Source organism: Lathyrus oleraceus, chromosome 7, assembly GCF_024323335.1.
Source record: "Lathyrus oleraceus cultivar Zhongwan6 chromosome 7, CAAS_Psat_ZW6_1.0, whole genome shotgun sequence".
NCBI classification, from domain to species: Eukaryota; Viridiplantae; Streptophyta; class Magnoliopsida; order Fabales; family Fabaceae; genus Lathyrus; species Lathyrus oleraceus.
The window spans coordinates 67,155,720-67,178,508 of record NC_066585.1 but is presented as its reverse complement, the minus strand read 5'-3'; the positions used below and the strand labels follow the sequence as shown (position 1 = coordinate 67,178,508).

Below are 22,789 nucleotides of genomic sequence, written 5' to 3'. Positions count from 1 at the left end.
GCATTCAAGTATTGCTCCACCCGCAATCGAAGCAAACAACTTTGAACTCAAACCTTCACTATTGCAGGCAGTGCAACAGAACCAATTCTCTGGAAATCCTACCGAGGATCCTAACCTTCATTTATCCGTATTTGTCCAATACGCTGATACTGTTAAAGCTAATGGTGTCACTCCAGAGGCAATTCGACTTCGTCTTTTTCCTTTCTCATTAAGAGATAGCGCTAGAAGATGGCTTCAATCTCTTCCTTCCAACTCAGTCACCACATGGAACGAGTTGAAGAAAGTTTTTCTTGCTCGATATTTTCCGCTAAGCAAAACAGCTATGTTAAGAGCCCAGATAAATGGATTTAAACAGAAAGATAACGAGTCTCTTTTCGAAGCATGGGAAAGATACAAAGACATGGTGAGACTTTGTCCACACCATGGTTTAGAGGACTGGTTAGTAATTCATACCTTCTATAATGGTCTCCTGTACAACACGAGGTTAACAATAGACGCCGCCGCAGGTGGTGCACTAATGAACAAACCTTATGCTGACGCTTACCAACTTATCGAAAGCATGGCTCAAAACCTTTATCAGTGGGGAAGCGAACGAACAATGGTAGAAAAACCTCAAACGAAAACTGGCATGTACGAGATAAGTAACCTTGATCATGTTAATGCAAAAGTGGATGCTCTGGTCCAGAAAATTGAAAGTTTAAATGTATCACCTCCAGCCACCGTAGTTGCCATAACTCAGAATTGCGAAGTCTGTGGAATCCAAGGTCACACTCCTGCAGATTGTCAACTCCTAACAGGAATTCAAGCGGAGCAAGTAAACTATGCTCAAGGAAGCCCCTACTCGCACACCTATAACTCAAATTGGAAGAATCATCCCAATTTTTCATATAAGAGTAATAATGCTTTATACGCACCTGGACAATCTCCAAATCAAGCCCCAGCTATACCTCCGGGATATCAGAAGCCGATTCCATCTACACCTAACAATAACACCCCTAGGAAATCCAACTTGGAAATCATGATGGAAAACTTTATAGCTTCTCAACAGCAAACCAATAAAGATTTCTTAAACCAGAATGTACACACTGGCGAACAAATTAAACAACTAGCAAGTAAAGTAGATGCCCTGGCTACTCATAACAAAATGCTGGAAACGCAAATTTCACAAGTAGCTCAACAACAAGCGCCTACTGCTGCCCCAACTGGTACATTTCCTGGCCAACCCCAACCTAACCCAAGAAGCCACGCTCATGCAATTATACTGAGAAGTGGAACGGAAGTGGAAGGACCGTCTGACCCAAGGATAGAAAACCAAAACTCTAAAAAGTCAACTGAGGAGGAAAGTGAACCTAAGGAAAAGGAAGATAGTAATAAGGAAACCGTAGAAAAGAAGGAACCTTATGTACCTCCACCACCTTATAAACCACCTATCCCTTACCCTCAAAGGCTTATTAAAACCAAAGATGCGGGCCAATTCAAAAAATTTGTCGACCTACTAAAACAATTAAACGTCACAATTCCGTTTACAGAAGCTATTACGCAGATGCCCTCATATGCCAAGTTTTTAAAAGAAATTCTTTCTAATAAAAGGAAACTTGAAGATAGAGAAACCGTTACACTCACCGCTGAATGTAGCGCTATAATCCAGAATATGCCTCCTAAACTTAAAGACCCAGGTAGTTTCTCTATACCCTGTCACATAGGAAAATTTGTCATTGACAAAGCCTTATGCGATTTAGGAGCCGGTATCAGTGTTATGCCTTTATCCATATGCAAGAGACTTGAAATGGGAGAATTAAGACCAACTAAAATGTTTGTGCAACTAGCAGATCGTTCCGTCAAATATCCTGTAGGAATTCTTGAAAACGTTCCAGTGCGCATAGGTCAATTCTACATTCCAACTGATTTTATAATTATGGATATTAGAGAAGATGAAGTTACACCCATTATACTGGGAAGACCGTTCTTAGCAATTGCCGGTGCAATCATAGACGTGAAACGAGGACGACTCACTTTTGAAGTAGGAGAAGAGAAAATTGAGTTCATTCTTTCCCAATTTTTGAAAGCACCTGCAATAGAAGATACATGTTACTTCATGGATATCATCGATGAATGCATAAAAGAAACGGAGTTAGAAAAAGACAAATCATCTGACTATCTTGTAGAAGACAAACTTAACCAATGTTTAGCAATAACACCGGACCCTATGCAATGCCTTAAGAAACCAACCTTAGACCTGAAAACACTTCCCAAGAATCTGAGATATGAATTCCTAGACTTAGAGCTTGAACGACCAGTGATAGTTAATGCTGACCTAGGAAGACTCGAAACAGAAAAACTCCTGCATATCTTAAGAAAATATCCAACCGCACTAGGTTACAACATCACCGATCTTAAAGGAATAAGTCCCTCTATTTGTATGCACCGCATCATGCTAGAAGAAGATTGTAAAACTTCTAGGGAACACCAGAGGAGACTAAACCCGATCCTGAGTGAGGTAGTGAAGAAGGAAATAACCAAGTTATTAGAGGCAGGTATCATATATCCTATATCTGATAGCAAATGGGTTAGTCCTGTACACGTAGTACCAAAGAAAGGAGGTATAACAGTCATTGAAAATGAAAAAGGAGAAACTATAACCAAACGAATCGAATCGGGATGGAGAATGTGCATTGACTATAGGAAACTAAACAAAGCAACCCGAAAAGATCATTTCCCTTTACCATTCATTGACCAGATGTTAGAACGATTAGTAAAACATTCTCATTTCTGCTATCTAGACGGTTACTCAGGTTTCTTTCAAATACCAATTCACCCTGATGATCAAGAAAAGACAACGTTCACGTGCCCTTTTGGTACCTTCGCTTATAGACGAATGCCGTTTGGCTTGTGTAATGCTCCTGCAACTTTCCAAAGGTGCATGATGGCAATATTCGCCGATTTTCTAGAAAACATCATGGAAGTATTTATGGATGACTTTTCCGTATGCGGACAAAGCTTTGAAGAATGCCTTGAAAACCTAGAGAGAGTTCTAGAGCGATGTGTAAAAGTAAACCTAGTACTTAATTGGGAAAAATGCCACTTTATGGTACAAGAAGGAATTGTTTTAGGACACATCATCTCAAACAGAGGAATTGAAGTAGACAAAGCTAAAATAGAGGTAATCGAAAATCTTCAACCCCCGAAAACTGTGAGAGAAGTACGAAGCTTCTTAGGACATGCTGGTTTTTACCGACGATTCATTAAAGACTTCTCTAAAATAACTAAAACTTTGACCGGGTTATTAATGAAAGATGCTGAATTCATATTCGACAATAAATGTTTAGAAGCATTTCAAACGCTTAAACAAGCACTGATCTCCGCACCCATAATGCAGACACCAGATTGGAATGAACCATTCGAAATAATGTGTGATGCTAGTGATTACGCTGTAGGTGCTGTTTTAGGACAACGAAAGGATAAAAAGCTTCATGTTATATATTACGCAAGTAGAACTCTAGATGAAGCACAAATGAATTACGCCACAACCGAGAAAGAACTTCTAGCAGTAGTGTTTGCGCTAGATAAATTTCGTTCTTACTTGGTCGGAGCCAAAATAATCATCTACACTGACCACGCTGCTATCAAATACCTCTTAACAAAAAAGGATGCTAAACCTAGACTCCTAAGGTGGATCCTGTTGCTACAAGAGTTCGATTTGGAAATCAAAGACAAGAAAGGAACTGAAAACGTAGTAGCGGATCACCTCTCTAGACTTGAGAACCTTGAACCGGAAAGAACATCGATCAACGATGATTTCTCGTACGATAAACTTATAGCTACTTTGGAAGAAAATAACGTTGATAAACAGGTAGAAACCACTTTAGCTATATCTGTTACACCGTGGTATGCTGACCTCGTCAATTATTTAGCTGCCGGAATAGTTCCACATACCTTATCCTACCAACAGAAGAAACGATTCTTCTATGACATAAAACATTATTATTGGGATGACCCCTTACTTTTTAAAAGAGTCCCCGATGGTATTTTCCGTCGGTGTATACCCGAAGAAGAGGTAGAAAATATAATCCAACACTGTCACTCCGCTCCTTATGGTGGACACGCAAGTACATGCAAGACCTGCTCTAAAATCCTACAAGCTGGTTTCTATTGGCCAAATATATGGAAGGATGTACATGCAGCTATTAAGAAATGTGACAGATGTCAACGCACAGGAAACATATCTAGACGTGACGAGATGCCACAAAAGGGCGTTTTAGAAGTAGAGATTTTCGACGTGTGGGGAATAGACTTCATGGGACCTTTTCCATCCTCTTTCGGTAACAAATACATACTCGTGGCAGTTGACTACGTATCGAAATGGATTGAAGCTATAGCTTCTCCAACAAACGACACACGAGTAGTAACTAGACTCTTTAAGAATATAATATTTCCAAGGTTTGGCGTCCCAAGAATAGTAGTCAGTGATGGTGGATCGCATTTCATATCCAAGGTACTCGAAAAACTACTGCTTAAGTATGGCGTAAGACATAGAGTAGCGACACCTTACCACCCTCAAACCAGTGGGCAAGTGGAAGTGTCTAACAGAGAAATCAAACAGATACTAGAGAAAACAGTCGCCACTTCAAGGAAAGACTGGTCATTGAAATTACCAGAAGCTTTATGGGCTTACCGAACTGCTTACAAAACTCCCATAGGGACAACCCCATTTAAGCTAATTTATGGAAAATCCTGTCACCTCCCGGTAGAATTAGAACATAAAGCCTATTGGGCTATTAAAAATCTAAATTTAAACTATAAAGCCGCCGGTGAAAAGAGAATCCTTGATATAAGCGAATTAGAGGAACTCAGAAGAGACGCTTACGAAAATGCCAGAATCTACAAAGAAAGAACAAAACAATGGCATGACAAGCGCATATCAAGGAAAATCTTCAAACAAGGCGATACAGTCCTTTTATTTAACTCCAGACTAAAGTTATTCCCGGGAAAACTACGATCTAGATGGTTAGGACCTTTTCAAATCACCAATGTTTTTCCCAGTGGAGCAGTAGAAATTAAAGGCAAATCTATGGAACCATTTACCGTAAACGGGCAACGTCTAAAACATTATCACTATACAGAAAACACTAAAGATTCGCAAGTCTTGCACTTAGACGAAATGCCTCAAGAACTTATAGATTATAATTGATAGTTTTTATGTCGAGCTTGCGACATTAAACAAAGCGCTTAGTGGGAGACAACCCACAAATATTTTATTATTTTCTTCTATTATTATTTTTTTTATTTTTCTATTTCTTCCTTAATTATTCTTTTAATTTTTGTTTAGTATTCATTCTTAATTTATTTTAATTTATTAAAAACTTTTCTCTTCTTTCGGCATTTGGCCAAATCCTGACTAAAACTCTTGTTTTTCTTTTCTCTAGCTAACACTAACCTGATGGGACAAATTGATCGTATGGGTATCAAATTCAGAGAAACAGCTCAGAAACAAAAGTTTGAGGAACTAGCCACGAGAGAGATGCTACCTAGTCTGTATGCTGATGACTGGGCAATGACTGCCCTTGGACTAAGACAAAGTGTCCTGTATTTGCTGAGTCAGATAGGGTGGGAAACCGCTCCTATCCGTAGACAATTTGTCACTTACCGGAGACTGACTCTAGAATTCCTTAGTTCTCTGATCTATCTACCCAACCATGGAAAAGGAATAAGCAGAGGTTTTATCCAGTTCAGAATGTTTAACATGGAGTACCAATTTAATATTCAAGATTTTACCAACCTTTTAGGTTTCCCTACATCCTTTGACACATTCACAGTGAGCCAAGAAGAACTTTTTGAATATAGAGAACTTGAACACTTTTGGGGTAACTTGACTGAAAATGACGATCCCGAGGAACATGAGTTTCTCTCTGGAAACATACATAACCTGACCTTCCGTTATTTCCATAAGATCCTTACCCACACCTTATTTGGGAAGAATCCAAACAGTACCACAGTTTCACGTGATGAACTCTTCATCATATTTTGTGCTTCCCAGAACCGTCCAGTAAACGGTGCCACTTTTATGTTGGCAAATTTGGACCACCTTATCCAAGATGAACGAGCACCAATTCGAATAGGCGGTTTGATAACCATGATTGGTAATGCTATCGGATTACGTCAGCCTATGCTTGACTTAAGCCCTTTTTGTGGCATTACTACTATGAGTATACCCTTCCTCTTCAACACTATGTTTATAGCAAACCTAGGATCTGATGAGTTTGAGCTTATAATTAATAACCAAGTTCTTTGCCTATTCACCATGCCCGATCCTATGACTAGTGTTCATAACCGCAATAACTGGCTCTACAATCTGAACGAAACCCCCTATCCTGCTAGATCCACTGAATCCATCCAGGACTATGAGATTTATGATGACCAGATTCCTTATACTGAATCAGACCCTCAGACACCATCTGGTTATTATGATATTGATCCTCCTCCTCAACCTGTTCAGACCGAAGAATCGGCAATATCCGACCTTAGACATCGTATGCCCGGAACAGATTATAACACTGCCATTGAAGCTTTGATGTCAGAACAAGACGCCCTCAGAGAAGAGTTCACTAGCTTGAGACACGAATTCCTGGGATACATGAACAGTATGACAAATCAGTTTCACGAGTTACTATACCGTGTTAACTCCTTTGCTCCTCCGGCCAGAGATCATGCAGATGGATAGAAGTCGTTTTTCTTAGTTATCTAGTTTTAGTTAGTTTTATTATTTAATGTTATTTCAAGTTATGTTCGTATTTGTTTCTCTTTCGCATTTTTGTTTTTCTCCATTGTTACATTATGATCATTTTATGAAGCTATTGAATTATCCTATTTTATTATGAATTATGCAATATCTATCAATATAATACATTTATGCACTATTATACAAAGTAGAATAGCATGCAGGAAAATTAAATAGCAAAATAGAATAATCTGAAGCAAAACAAAATAAAAAATAATAAAAAAATAAATTACCAAAGTTATTCTGAAGAACGCTAGCTGAAGCCATGCCAAAAAGACTGTGTGACGAGCGTCACACAATCTATGACGGACGGCACGCCAAGAACTTGTTACACCCGTCACGCCCCTGTGACGAGCGTAACACCTTTCTGACTAGGTGAAAGTTACAGAGCCGTTGGAGACGAACGTTACACCCTTTCAACTTTTTACCTTCCCTATTCATTCCCATTAACCCACATTTATTCACTTTTCAACCACATCTTTTCCAACTTCCAAATCTTTTTTTTTCCTATAAATACCCACCAAACCTTCCTTCATTCACCACAAACCACTCTCTATTATCAAATACATTTCTTTTCTTTATTACTTCTTCCAACTCACTCATCAGTATGGCGGGAAATCAGAATTTCGGAAATATCATCTTCCGATCCGAAGATGAAAACTATCAAAGGGAGCAATTCGAGCGCTTTCAACAACGCGGTGTCACTTCTACCAGGTATCCTGATTCAACTTGTTTACAACAATTAGGATTACTTCAAGGTATCGAGTGGATGCTCCGCCTTGCCGATCTAACCTTTCTATGCACGCATAATCAACCCACCTACCCATCCCTAACCTTAGAATTCTTAAGTTCATATGCGTACAACACTCCCACCGGTGAGGACGAATTCTTAACCGGTACCGCAACCTTCCGTATGTTCAATACCGAGTACTCCCTACCCCAAAACCAATTGAGTACCATGCTACAATTCCCCATAGAAGGTCAAGTCTACCCCAGAATCCCTCCAAACCTAAACTGGAGCACAGTTGCTGCTTTCGACTTCTTTAGGAAAATATCCGGTGTAGATGCCAACAACTGGGAAGAGCTCCTTGTTTCCCATATACATAACCCAACTATCCGGTACTTTATCCGCATCCTACAAAACACAGTCTTTGGAAGACCGAACAACAGCAAGGTTAACGCAAAGGAACTATTCTTCCTCGAATGCGTCTTCGAACCGAATGCTAAGGTAAACGCCGCCTCCTTCCTATTTCATCATATCCACACCTTATGTGCTAGAGGCCGTCAACCTTTTGTAATTGGTGGATTAATCACTGCCATAGCACTTGGCTTAAACCTAGGGGACCGACTCCAAACTTTAGACTCTTTACCTCCCCTCTTTATGGATATAGGCTACTGTCGGTCCAGCCGCCTAATAAAGAACCGAGTAGGCGGAAAATATTACCTTATGGTGAATAACCAGGCAGTCCCAAGCGTTGTTCTACCCAACATTGCCTTAACTGATGTCACCAATCCCAACCGCCACCTCTATGATCTGAATGCTCCCGAAGCTACCGAGCCTTCACATACAAACCCGTCTATAGACGAGTTCGAAGAAATGGAGCAAGGTGATAACGCTCATGCACAACAATCAGTCCCGCTCAACCCTTCCGATACTGCAGCTGGCCCATCCTCCCGACGTCGTCGACGAAGAAGGCCTGCAACCAACGACGACATCATGGATGCTATTGATGGTATGCTTGCACAGAATCTCGAAATGATGCAAATGATGCGCCAAATGCAACAACAACAGGAAGAGAGGAATGCCATAACCGATCAGCGGTTCACTGAGTTGTTTAGCAGATTCGACGACTTAGAAATACATCAAAGATCACCAGGTCCAAGAACAAGAGGCGGCAGACAACCTTAACTTTAGTTTCTTTTTCTTTTCCTTTTTCCTTTCTTTTTGTAATTCATTTTTTTCCCTTCAAACATTGAGGACAATGTTTCATTCAAGTATGGGGGGGAAAACCATGTTCTTTCTATCCTCCTTTTCCCTTTTCAAGTATGTATCTTTCTTTTCATTGTTATTTCCCTTATAAAATATATATATATATATATATATATATATATATATATATATATATATATATAATAAAATAATATTTCTTATAATATAGATTTATTTTAAGTTAAGTCCCAAATGTGAAAACCTTCTATTATCTATTCCCCTCAATTTTCATGAGCCATAACAAAAATTCATCACACTCAATAAGTATAAAGGTCGCTTATTTTATAAAACTTGAGTGAAATCAAGACAAAAATTATTACCATAACAACGCTCTAAGAACCTCAACATGTTAGATCAGGATAAGTACCTATTATACCAATCCCTTGAACTTTTAGTTTTATAGTAACCCCGAGTAGTTTATACGAGAAGTCAGCACCATCTTAATAGCAAACTACGTGGAAGGACGATGAATATAAGTGAATGATTCCCAAAGTAACATAAAAAATATATATATATATATATCAGGAAATGCACTAATTAAGTTAGGTGATCCTTACCAGATCATTTAATCTAAAGGTTGCAGATCATACAAAAGCATAATATGAAAGATCCATTATGAGTTGGTTCAGCAGGTATCTGGTACTGAACTTGGTAGGGCGGACTGTAACACCCCGATAAAATATGATAATTATTTAATTTAAGTTAATACTATATTTATTAATTTAATTAAATAATTGGAATATTATTGGATTATTATTATTGGAATAATAAAGTTGGAATCAGTAAAGAGTCCCATTTGGTAAAAAGGTTGTTTACATGTGAAAACAGAGAACACGTAAGAATTGGGAGAAAAGAGAAGAAACTGAGAAAGGGAGAAGAAGAGGCTAGGGCTCAAGAGGAGAATTCACGATTGTTGAAGGTCAAAGAAGGACTTGCCGGATTAACTCAGGTAAGGGGGGTTTATCGTCGTTTAATGGGTATTATGGATTAACATGTGATGGGTAGTAATAAGCCATTGATTGACTCTAATTAGGTTTTGAGAAATACCTTTGAATTGGGATGAATAAGTTACATTAAAACTGTGAATGAACCTATAATTGGATGAGTTGTGATTTTCTGGACGTGTAGCTTTTTACGGAATCGAAATCGGAGGTCCGGAAGGCCTCCAATGGCGAAAAATGCGGGTAATTCTGCATTCTGTTCGTGTTAGCGCAGGAACAACTTTCTGTCTTGCGTTAACCGGTTAACCCAGGGTGTTAACCGGTTAACACTGTTATGATATTAAAATAATTAAATTCTGTCTTGCGTTAACCGGTTAACCCAGGGTGTTAACCGGTTAACACTGTTAAAATTTGCCAGGAAGCGCGTTCTGTTTTGCGTTAACCGGTTAACCCAGGGTGTTAACCGGTTAACACTGTTTGAAAAGTGAAAAAATTGGTATTTAAATATTGTGCACGTTTTGGAATGGAATCATGTATACATATTTGATGATTGGCCTATATTGGCGAGTGATATATTGCATGTATGATATAGTAGGGATCATTTCCCGTTGTTTTGAGCAGTATAGGTATTAATAGAGTGTGCTAATACTGTGATTTATTATTGTGGCATGACATGATATGATTAGGTGATAAATATGCTGATGAGGTGTGATGGTATGCATAATGTTGTGAATATGTATGAAATTGTGGATTGTTGTTGATGCTTGCATGCTAGGTGATTTAGCGTGTATAGCATGGCCTTTATGGTGGTAGCTAATTCCCATGGTGAGGAATTAGTGAGTTGTTTATGGCTTAGAGTTGAGCATATGTCCATTGTGGATTGTCGTTGATGTTTGCATGCTAGGTGATTTAGCGTGCATAGCATGGCCTTTATGGTGGTAGCTAATTCCCATGGTGAGGAATTAGTGAGTGAGTCACTAGGTCTCAAATGAGTGGGACTAGTGAGCTTGGTAGCCGTATCTGGGTTTGATCGGTGAGGTTGAACTATGTGTTCATGAATAGTCGGTACCGCATGCATGGAGTCTCATTTCATAATGTGTGTATGGCGTATAATATGAATGGATGTATTCCAATATTATACGTGTGTTTTGTGTTTGTGTTGAGTATGATTTTGAGTTGATGTTGTCGTTGCTGAATGTGTGATCTGATTAGGGTGATGAATGTGTTAATTTACTTAGCATTACATGATATTTTATAATGCTTATTATATCGATTGAGGAACTCACCCTTACAACTATGTTTCAGGTAACGAGCAATGATTGAGTAGAAGCTAGTGCTTGGAGTCTAGTGTAGTTCCTTAGTGGGTCATGCTCTGGTATATGTAACATCGGGACAGGATGTTTACTTTGTTTTCATTTGTGGTTGTTGGATTTCTATCCGCTGCGAATTGTGCAATGTTTTATTTTGATTAATAAATGAGCATGACAAGTTATATTGGTGAATGGTGTGAAGTGTCAAGTGTGACACCCTGAAATTGCATATCTACTCTGATTTATATTATGTTGTTTTAATTAATTATTGGGGTATTTTAGAAGGGTGTTACATTAGTGGTATCAGAGCATAGTCGGTCGAGTCGAGTCGTAATTATTCTGTTTCCCTGTATGTGATAGGTGTTGTGTAACCCTATCAGTACTTATTGTTTTAGCTTGTTGGGTTCTCAGAATAGAGATGACTGGAAGAGGTAGAGACGATGCTGCGATTGCTGAGGCTCTGGGTATGCTAGCTGGAGTACTTGGAGGGAATCCGAATGTTGTGGGAATGGGAGCTGCTCGTCAACTGAGTGAGTTCCAGAAGAACAATCCTCCAATGTTCAAGGGAGCATACGATCCAGATGGTGCTCAGAAGTGGTTGAAGGAGATCGAAAGGATCTTCCGAGTGACTGAGTGTGCCGATAACCAGAAGGTCAGGTTCGGTACGCTTATGCTGTCAGAGGAAGCAGATAATTGGTGGGTTGCTGCCCGCACTGAGTTGGAAGCTGCTGGGAGTGCTGAGATCACTTGGGCGGTGTTCAGAGAGAGATTCCTGAGGAAGTACTTTCCAGAGGATGTCAGAGGAAAGAAAGAGATAGAGTTCTTAGAATTGAAGCAGGACAACCGGTCTGTTACTGAGTATGCTGCTAAGTTCACAGAGCTGTCGAAGTATTACACTCCCTATGATGAGGCTACTGGGGAATTTTCAAAATGTGTGAAGTTTGAGAATGGGTTACGTCCCGAGATCAAGCAGGCTATTGGGTATCAGCGGATTAGAGTGTTTTCTGACTTGGTTGACTGTTGCAGGATTTTTGAACAGGATACCAAGGCCAGAGCGGAGAGCTATCAGCAGAGGGTTGATAGGAAAGGCAAGAATCAGAATGATCGTGGGAAACCGTATGCAGCTGGCAAAGGTTTCCAGAGACAGAGTGGGATGAGGAGACCTAGTGGGGGAGACTCCAGTGCCCCTGCTAAGTGTTACAGATGTGGTCAGGCTGGACATCGTATCCATGAGTGTACCAGTACTGAGAAGAAGTGTTTCAAGTGTGGAAAAGGTGGTCACTTGGCTGCAGAGTGCCGGTTGAAGACTATGACTTGTTTCAACTGTGGAGAGGTGGGTCATATCAGTCCACAGTGTCCTAAGCCGAAGAAAGAGAACCAGTCGAGAGGCAAGGTCTTTGCTTTATCGGGTTCTGAGACTTCTGCAGATGATCGTTTGATCCGAGGTACGTGTTATATTAATGGCTTTCCTCTTGTAGCTATTATTGACACAGGTGCGACTCATTCCTTTATATCTTGGGATTGTGCTGTGAAACTTAAATTAGAGATATCTGAGATGCATGGGAGTATGGTGATTGATACTCCTGCGAAGGGTTCAGTGACTACTACTTCAGTTTGTTTAAATTGCCCTTTGAGTATTTTTGGTAGAGACTTTGGGATGGACCTCGTGTGTCTTCCACTAGTGCAGATTGATGTTATCTTGGGTATGAACTGGTTGGTGTTTAACCGAGTTTCTATCAACTGTTTTGATAAGACTGTGATCTTTCCTGAGATTGAGGAAGGGAAGAGTTTGCTTCTATCAGCAAGGCAGGTGAATGAGGCAGTAGCAGATGGGGCAGAGTTGTTTATGCTGTTAGCGACTTTGGAGGCTAAGGATAAACTGGTGATTTGCGATCTAGCCGTGGTGTATGATTTTCCTGATGTGTTTCCTGAAGAGGTGAATGAATTACCGCCAGAGCGTGAAGTTGAGTTCTCGATTGATTTGGTACCTGGTACTAGGCCGATATCGATGGCTCTGTACCGTATGTCTGCTGTTGAGTTAACTGAATTGAAGAGTCAGCTGGAAGATCTGTTGGATAAGAAATTTATCCGTCCGAGTGTGTCACCGTGGGGTGCACCAGTGTTATTGGTTAAGAAGAAAGAAGGTACTATGAGGTTGTGTGTGGACTACAGGCAACTGAATAAAGTGACGATCAAGAATCGGTATCCTTTGCCGAGGATTGATGATTTGATGGATCAGTTGGTTGGTGCGAGTGTGTTCAGCAAAATAGATTTGAGATCGGGGTATCATCAGATACGTGTGAAAACTGAGGATATTCAGAAGACTGCTTTCAGAACAAGGTATGGACATTATGAGTATTCTGTAATGCCTTTTGGTGTGACTAATGCGCCTGGGGTATTTATGGAGTATATGAATAGGATTTTCCATCCGTACCTAGACAAGTTTGTTGTGGTGTTTATTGACGATATTTTGGTGTATTCGGAATCTGAAGAAGAGCATGCTGAACATTTGAGAGTGGTTTTAGGAGTTCTTCGAGAAAAGAAGTTATTTGCTAAACTGTCTAAGTGTGAATTTTGGTTAGAAGAGGTTAGTTTTCTTGGTCATGTGGTTTCAAGAGGTGGTGTTGCTGTTGATCCTTCTAAGATAGAAGCGGTATCTAAGTGGGAAGCTCCGAAGTCAGTTTCTGAGATAAGGAGTTTTCTTGGACTTGCAGGTTATTATAGGAAATTCATTGAGGGATTTTCTAAGTTGGCGTTACCGTTGACGATGTTGACTAGAAAGGGGCAAGCGTTTGTTTGGGACTCAAAGTGTGAAGAAGGTTTCCAAGAGTTAAAGAGAAGGTTAACTACTGCTCCTATTCTGATATTACCAAGTCCGTCGGAACCATTTGAGGTTTACTGTGATGCTTCATTGTTGGGTTTGGGTGGTGTTTTGATGCAGAATAAGCAGGTTGCAGCTTATGCTTCGAGACAACTGAAGGTTCATGAGAGGAACTATCCGACACACGATTTAGAGTTGGCAGTTGTGGTATTTGTTCTGAAGTTATGGAGGCATTACTTGTACGGGTCAAGATTTGAGGTTTTCAGTGACCATAAAAGTTTAAAGTATTTGTTTGATCAGAAAGAGCTGAATATGAGACAGAGGAGATGGTTAGAGTTTCTGAAGGATTATGACTTTGGTTTGAATTACCATCCGGGTAAAGAAAACGTAGTGGCTGATGCATTGAGTCGGAAATCATTGCATATGTCTATGTTAATGGTTAAGGAATTGGATTTAATTGAGCAGTTTAGAGACTTGAGTTTGGTGTGTGAGAGTACTCACAATAGTGTTAAATTGGGAATGTTGAAGTTAACGAGTGGTATTCTGGATGAGATTAGAGAGGGTCAGAAATCCGATGTGCTTTTGGTTGATAAGTTGACTCTAGTGAATCAAGGTCAAGGTGGTGAATTCAGAGTTGATGAGAATGGTGTTTTGAAATTTGGTAATCGGGAGTGTATTCCGGATGTTACCGAACTTAAGAAGAGTATTCTTGAGGAAGGACATCATAGTGGCCTGAGTATTCATCCTGGGGCTACGAAGATGTATCATGATTTGAAAAAGTTATTTTGGTGGCCGGGAATGAAAAGAGAAATTGCGAGTTTTGTTTATTCTTGTTTGACTTGTTAGAAGTCAAAGATTGAGCATCAGAAGCCGTCTGAGCTAATGCAACCGTTGGCTATTCCAGAGTGGAAGTGGGATAGTATCAGTATGGATTTTGTTTCTGGTTTACCGAGGATAATTAAGAATTTTGAAGCTATTTGGGTGATTGTTGACAGATTGACAAAATCGGCTCATTTCATTCCGATCAGAATGGATTATCCGTTAGAGAGATTAGCTGAGTTGTATATTGAGAAAATTGTAAGTTTGCATGGTATTCTGTCGAGTATTGTTTCGGACAGAGATCCTAGATTTACATCGAAGTTCTGGGAAGGTTTGCAGAGGGCTTTGGGAACTAAGCTGAGATTGAGTTCTGCATATCATCCGCAGACTGATGGTCAGACTGAGAGGACGATTCAGTCACTGGAGGATCTTTTGAGGGCTTGTGTTTTGGAAAAGGGAGGTGCTTGGGATTGTTATTTACCTTTGATTGAGTTTACCTACAACAATAGTTTTCATTCGAGCATTGGTATGGCACCGTTTGAAGCTTTGTATGGTAGGAGATGTCGGACACCTTTATGTTGGTATGAGTCCGGTGAGAGTGCTGTGGTTGGACCGGAGATTGTTCAACAAACTACGGAAAAGATTAAGATGATTCAGGAGAAGATGAGGATTGCTCAGAGTCGTCAGAAGAGTTATCACGACAAGAGGAGGAAGTCACTTGAGTTTCAAGAGGGAGATCATGTGTTTCTTCGTGTTACTCCGATAACTGGGGTTGGTCGAGCTTTGAAGTCGAAGAAGTTGACACCTCGATTTATTGGTCCTTATCAGATTTTGGAGAGGATAGGGGAGGTAGCCTATCGTGTCGCTTTACCGTCGTCACTTGCGAATTTGCATGAGGTTTTTCATGTGTCTCAGTTGAGGAGGTACATTCCTGATCCGTCGCATGTGGTCCAAGTAGATGAGTTACAGGTGAGAGATAACCTGACTGTTGAAACATCACCTATGAGGATCGAGGATCGAGAGTTGAAGCAGTTGCGGGGTAAAGAGATTGCTTTGGTAAAGGTAGCTTGGGGAGGACCAGCAGGTGGCAATGTGACTTGGGAACTTGAGAGTCAGATGAAGGAGTCTTATCCAGAGTTATTCGCTTGAGGTATGTTTTCGAGGACGAAAACTCTTTTAGTGGGGGAGAGTTGTAACACCCCGATAAAATATGATAATTATTTAATTTAAGTTAATAGTATATTTATTAATTTAATTAAATAATTGGAATATTATTGGATTATTATTATTGGAATAATAAAGTTGGAATCAATAAAGAGTCCCATTTGGTAAAAAGGTTGTTTACACGTGAAAACAGAGAACACGTAAGAATTGGGAGAAAAGAGAAGAAACTGAGAAAGGGAGAAGAAGAGGTTAGGGCTCAAGAGGAGAATTCACGATTGTTGAAGGTCAAAGAAGGACTTGCCGGATTAACTCAGGTAAGGGGGGTTTATCGTCGTTTAATGGGTATTATGGATTAACATGTGATGGGTAGTAATAAGCCATTGATTGACTCTAATTAGGTTTTGAGAAATACCTTTGAATTGGGATGAATAAGTTACGTTAAAACTGTGAATGAACCTATAATTGGATGAGTTGTGATTTTCTGGACGTGTAGCTTTTTACGGAATCGAAATCGGAGGTCCGGAAGGCCTCCAATGGCGAAAAATGCGGGTAATTCTGCATTCTGTTCGTGTTAGCGCAGGAACAGCTTTCTGTCTTGCGTTAACCGGTTAACCCAGGGTGTTAACCGGTTAACACTGTTATGATATTAAAATAATTAAATTCTGTCTTGCGTTAACCGGTTAACCCAGGGTGTTAACCGGTTAACACTGTTAAAATTTGCCAGGAAGCGCGTTCTGTTTTGCGTTAACCGGTTAACCCAGGGTGTTAACCGGTTAACACTGTTTGAAAAGTGAAAAAATTGGTATTTAAATATTGTGCATGTTTTGGAATGGAATCATGTATACATATTTGATGATTGGCCTATATTGGCGAGTGATATATTGCATGTATGATATAGTAGGGATCATTTCCCGTTGTTTTGAGCAGTATAGGTATTAATAGAGTGTGCTAATACTGTGATTTATTATTGTGGCATGACATGATATGATTAGGTGATAAATATGCTGATGAGGTGTGATGGTATGCATAATTCTTTGAATATGTATGAAATTGTGGATTGTTGTTGATGCTTGCATGCTAGGTGATTTAGCGTGTATAGCATGGCCTTTATGGTGGTAGCTAATTCCCATGGTGAGGAATTAGTGAGTTGTTTATGGCTTAGAGTTGAGCATATGTCCATTGTGGATTGTCGTTGATGTTTGCATGCTAGGTGATTTAGCGTGCATAGCATGGCCTTTATGGTGGTAGCTAATTCCCATGGTGAGGAATTAGTGAGTGAGTCACTAGGTCTCAAATGAGTGGGACTAGTGAGCTTGGTAGCCGTATTTGGGTTTGATCGGTGAGGTTGAACTATGTGTTCACGAATAGTCGGTACCGCATGCATGGAGTCTCATTTCATAATGTGTGTATGGCGTATAATATGAATGGATGTATTCCAATATTATACGTGTGTTTTGTGTTTGTGTTGAGTATGATTTTGAGTTGATGTTGTCGTTGCTGAATGTGTGATCTGATTAGGGTGATGAATGTGTTAATTTACTTAGCATTACATGCTATTTTATAATGCTTATTATATCGATTGAGGAACTCACCCTTACAACTATGTTTCAGGTAACGAGCAGTGATTGAGTAGAAGCTAGTGCTTGGAGTCTAGTGTAGTTCCTTAGTGGGTCATGTTCTGGTATATGTAACATCGGGACGGGATGTTTACTTTGTTTTCATTTGTGGTTGTTGGATTTCTATCCGCTGTGAATTGTGCAATGTTTTATTTTGATTAATAAATGAGCATGACAAGTTATATTGGTGAATGGTGTGAAGTGTCAAGTGTGACACCCTGAAATTGCATATCTACTCTGATTTATATTATGTTGTTTTAATTAATTATTGGGGTATTTTAGAAGGGTGTTACACGGACTACGGTCCGATCCCCCGCAATTTGCAATGGACTGAATAACGAAGTTGTCCGACTTATGTACCAGAACTTCTAGCTAAAAGGGGATCAGAATCACTAACCGGTTACTCCACTATGTGCGCGAAAAGATAAAGGGCTTAATGTGATTTCGCTAGAATGAAAACGGGTGAAATAAGAGTAAAGGAACTAGGATAGCTGTAATGGCATTACTCGAACTGGTTTGCATAAGGTGAGGTTAGCTGAGGTTGTGACGGTGGTTGTTGATGTCAAGATTAAAACCAAGTTACTTCTAAACAAGGTTTACAGGCAACCTAGTACGAATTGATGTGCGTTTTGAAATTTCATCTGGCTAAAATTTTTAAAACAAGTTCTATACTGTATTTTGCTTGAGGACAAGCAAAGATCTAAGTATGGGGGAGTTTGATAACATGAAATAGTATCACATTCTAGGACTCAATTTAATTAAATTATATTATTATTTACTTTAATTTATTTCATTTTATCAGATATTACGCGGTATTTTCTTTCTATTTATCTCAGGTAGTTTATTTGAAGCACAAGTAAAAAAGGAAGAAAAGGAGGTGCAAAAAGGAATGAAAAGAAGCAAATATCAAAAGCCAAAGCCCAACCCAAAAAGCACAGGCGCTGTGCCTGTGACGAGCGCCACAAGGGCTGTGACGAGCGTCACGCCTTGCACACTCCTGTGACGAGCGTCACACATGGTGTGACGGACGTCACACCATTCCCCTATATTTTTGGCACCAGGAACGCAACAGACCACGTTGAAGCTACTTTCACGCTTGACCCTTTTACAACGTAATGGCTATATTTACGGAAAACCCTTGGAAGCAGTTGCAATAAGTATCAGTATAAATAGAGCTTTTTGGAGAGCTCTCGGTTCCACGTTTTTTCCAGATTTCTTTGCCGTTTTTGCTTTTTCGCATTTTTCTTTTCCAGCAGCTTAAGCATTAGTTTTACAGCACTGCTTGTACGAGTTTTATATTATTTCCCTTGCAATTTCTATTTTCCTTTTTAGCATTTAGTTAATTCTTTTTCACAATAGTTTCTACACCGGAAACTATTGTGTACCTATTACCGGATCTAACCTTACGTTAGAATCTAGTTTTTTTTATTCCTTCGCTTTTATTTTCCTGCCTGATTGAAGAATTCAAGAACAAATCCAACCGACCTGTGGTGGAGTGTTCAAGACTGCTATTTAATTTCCCAGGTTCTTTAATTATTGTTTGAATTTATATATGCCCTGCTTTACTGTTTATTTATATTATTTGCCTGAGATGAATCTGTTTATGCATGATAATTATTTAAGTCTGTTTAGCATGTCTGGCTGATTTACTTAGGTATCGGTATGTAGAGTAAGCGGAATGAAGGAATCAAAACCAAATTGGTTTAATTAAGTTTAAAATTAAAATCACTCTTTTTACGGTCTCAATTTACAGGTTTAATAACAAAGTTTTTGTACGAAAGTAAAAGACATAAAGAAGTTAAAAGCAATAGAGCGAGAGTTTGAGTTTTTGACTGGACAGTGTAAATTGGACATTAATTCTAGATCAGGGCGAGAGCAATTTTTAGAGTTAATTAAATTCTAACCTTTTTCAAAAGTATTTTTAAAGATTGAATGTGAGGACGAGAGTTAAGCATTTGAATTTAATTATATAACCTAAGTCAACAGAGCGAGAGTTTGAGATAAGGGTGTTTAAACGATTAGTGTTTTCTTAAAAAGAGTTTCTACGGATTCTATTGTTTTCAAAAAGTGGTTTTGACTTAACTATAAGTGACAGCTACGTTAATATAAAATCATAGTTTATTCAACAGAGCGAGAGTTTGAGATAAAACTTTTAATCAATAGCGTCAACTGAAAAGATTTATTTTAAAACCAAGAAACCAACAAAGAATTGATTCCCTAATTACGACGAACTGCATACCGATATCCGCTTATTAGATATTTATTTTAGATCTTATTTTAGTTTTAGCTTTTCCCCCAAACAATCAAAGTATTACCTGCCTTAGCTTTATGAAGTAACCTTAGATAACGGTATATCGATTCATAAGTCCCTGTGGGATCGATATCTTTTAAAACTACGCGATAGAATTGTGCACTTGCAGTTTGTACCCCAAATTCGACTCATAAAGTCGCGATCAGTCAGCATTCATCATGCATAATGCATATACGCATAATCATAACATTCAGATATTCATGTTGCATCTTTTGCCATGTATCTGTTGATTGTTGTCTCCTGCTAATTGTTGATACAGATCTCCCTAGTAGATCTCCCCAAGCAGATGTTGGTGTGTCTGATCTCTCCATATAGAGTCAGCCCCTTAGGCAGAAAGTGTCTACCATTTCCTTCTGCACTCCCCACTGAGTTATATCCTCGTGGATGACGGTTGTTTTCGTTCCCTCCCTACACACATAACGGGATGGGTTTTCCCTATTGAGTTCTTTCCTCATTAGGATGAGTCTCGATTCAGTTTGCCTTTTTGGATCGATCCTAAATTGGCTTCCTATTGGCCGTCTCTTGTGCCTCCCTGTGGTATAAATGAATAGTTGCTCACTAACCGACACTCATTCATCTTATCCTCAGCGGGATTTGTTGGCTTCTACCTACTACCCGGTAGTTGTAAGTCCTATCTTTACGGTCTTCTACCTACTACCCGGTAGTTGTAAATCCTATTTTCTCCCATTCTGTTCCTCAGCAGATTGTTGTGGTCTTCTACCTACTAACCGGTAGATGTGAACTCTCTTTTCTCCCCTTTGTGGAGTCAACCCTTGCGCTCATCCTAGTCGATGACGGTTACTTTTCCGTGGTTTTCTACCTACGAACCGGTAGATGTAATCCCCTCTTTGCGGTTATCATTATCCAGTATTCGGTATTGATAGTCCTTTTCCCTTTTGGATATTTACTTTGATTAAGCAATCTTATCCCCAACGGGTCTTCCCTTTCCTTTTGGATAATTGCTCCGAGTAAGCCATTTTATCCTCAGTGGGTCCTCTTTCATTCACCATTTGCCGGTAATGTTTGTGGTTTCCCCTTTTGATTGGTCATCTTTACATACTTAGTCTGGTATCCAGATGCCTTTCTTTTCAGTTGATTTATCCTTTGGCAACCTACAACCCGGTTATGGATAATCTTCCATGCGAGAGTATTATCTACGTTTTGATGGCTATAGGTAATACATCTCATGCACTCTTCGGTCGAAGCCCTTCGTGTTTCCCCAGTCGAGTAAGATTCGTTGTCCCTTTGCGGAATCGAATATTCATTCTACCCCAGTTGTTTGGATAATTGCCTTGTTCGTGCAATTTATCCCCAGTGAGTCATCTCTCGTCTACCCTGTTGTTGTTGGTAACAATTGTTTCTCTTTTCGGTTGATTTATCCTTTGACAACCTATAACCCGGTTATGGATAATCTTCCATGCGAGAGTATTATCTATGTTTTGACGGCTATAGATAATATATCTCATGCACTCTTTGGTTGAAGTTTTGTCCTTCCCAGTTGAGTAAGATTCGTATTCCTTGTGGAGTCGAATATCCATCCTTTAACAAGTTTGCTTTCGCTCTCTTCAGGATGATGAGTGTTTTGGAACACACACCAATTCACGATTTCGGTCGATTTATCCTTTGTCAACCTACAACCCGGATATGGATAATCTTCCATGCGAGTATATTATCTACGTTTTGACGGCTATAGATAATATATCTCATGCACTCTTTGGTTGAAGTTTTGTCCTTCCCAGTTGAGTAAGATTCGTATTCCTTGTGGAGTCGAATATCCATCCTTTAACAAGTTTGCTTTCGCTCTCTTCAGGATGATGAGTGTTTTGGAACACACACCAATTCACGATTTCGGTCGATTTATCCTTTGTCAACCTACAACCCGGTTATGGATAATCTTCCATGCGAGTATATTATCTACGTTTTGACGGCTATAGATAATATATCTCATGCGCTCTTCAGTCGAGGTTTTGTCCTTCCCAGTTGAGTAAGATTCGTATTCCTTGTGGAATCGAATGTCCATCCTTTAACAAGTTTGCTTTCGCTCGCTTCAGGATGATAAGTGTTTTGGAACACAAACCAATTCACGATTTCGGTCGATTTATCCTTTGACAACCTACAACCCGGTTATGGATAATCTTCCATGCGAGAGTATTATCTACGTTTTGACGGCTATAGATAATACGTCTCATGCACTCTTCGGTCGAAACCCTTTGTTTGTTTCCCCAACTGAGTAAGATTCGTATTCCTTGTGGAATCGAATGTCCATCCTTTTACAAGATTGCTTTTCTAGCTCTCTTCAGGATGATGAGTGTTTTGGAACACAAACCAATTCACGTCTTGGTCGGTCACCTGTTATATGCCTACAACCCGGTATCCTTGGTGTTCCTTCCTGTCTGCTCCCTATTGCGACCTTGGTCCCCTGTGGAGTCAGATTTTCCTGAGTCGAAATATGCCTCTTCAGGTTTTCCTCAGATGTTTTTGGTTGATTGATATCTCTCACCCGTACCCCGGTCTTAGATATTCCTTCTTCCCGAGCTTGTTACCTACTAACCGGTAACACCTCACCCTTTCTTGCTTCCCCAAGAGAGTCTTTTCTAGACAATTGTTGTTGTATTGGCGTTTTCCCCAATACATGCATGTTCCCGGCAGGGACATCTTGTTCAGATCTTTCCCATTCGTCCGTTGACGTCGGGTCGTTGTTTCTTTACTTCATCCCCCACATAGTACAAATTACAGGTTCTTTTGGTATTCAATCCCTGATTACCTTGAAGGTCTGACAGCCGTTGCTCTCATCCATTCAGGTTCCCAGTTGATTGAATAGGGGCAGCTGTAGCACCTCAAATTTGCACCCCCCATTGATGCATTCATTTCATTTTTAGGTCATTGACATTACATTAACATTGCATAGCACATTGCATCTCATCAATCTAGACTGGCATCAAGAGGATTCATCAGTGCAAGAGAGCAAGTTTTTCCTTGATAGGGAGGCCACATGAGTATTCTAGAGAGCTTACATGAATCAAGGTTCATTGTGAAGCCATT

The 22,789-nt window shown here is 39.7% G+C and overlaps 1 non-coding gene across 1 annotated transcript; it reads right to left on the bottom strand.

Moving 5' to 3' along the window:
- Positions 1-322: 322 nt before the first annotated feature.
- On the bottom strand, positions 323-429 carry LOC127108822 (small nucleolar RNA R71). Its single transcript, XR_007796332.1, has one exon. It is a non-coding gene; the product is annotated as a small nucleolar RNA R71 (small nucleolar RNA).
- Positions 430-22,789: the final 22,360 nt, after the last annotated feature.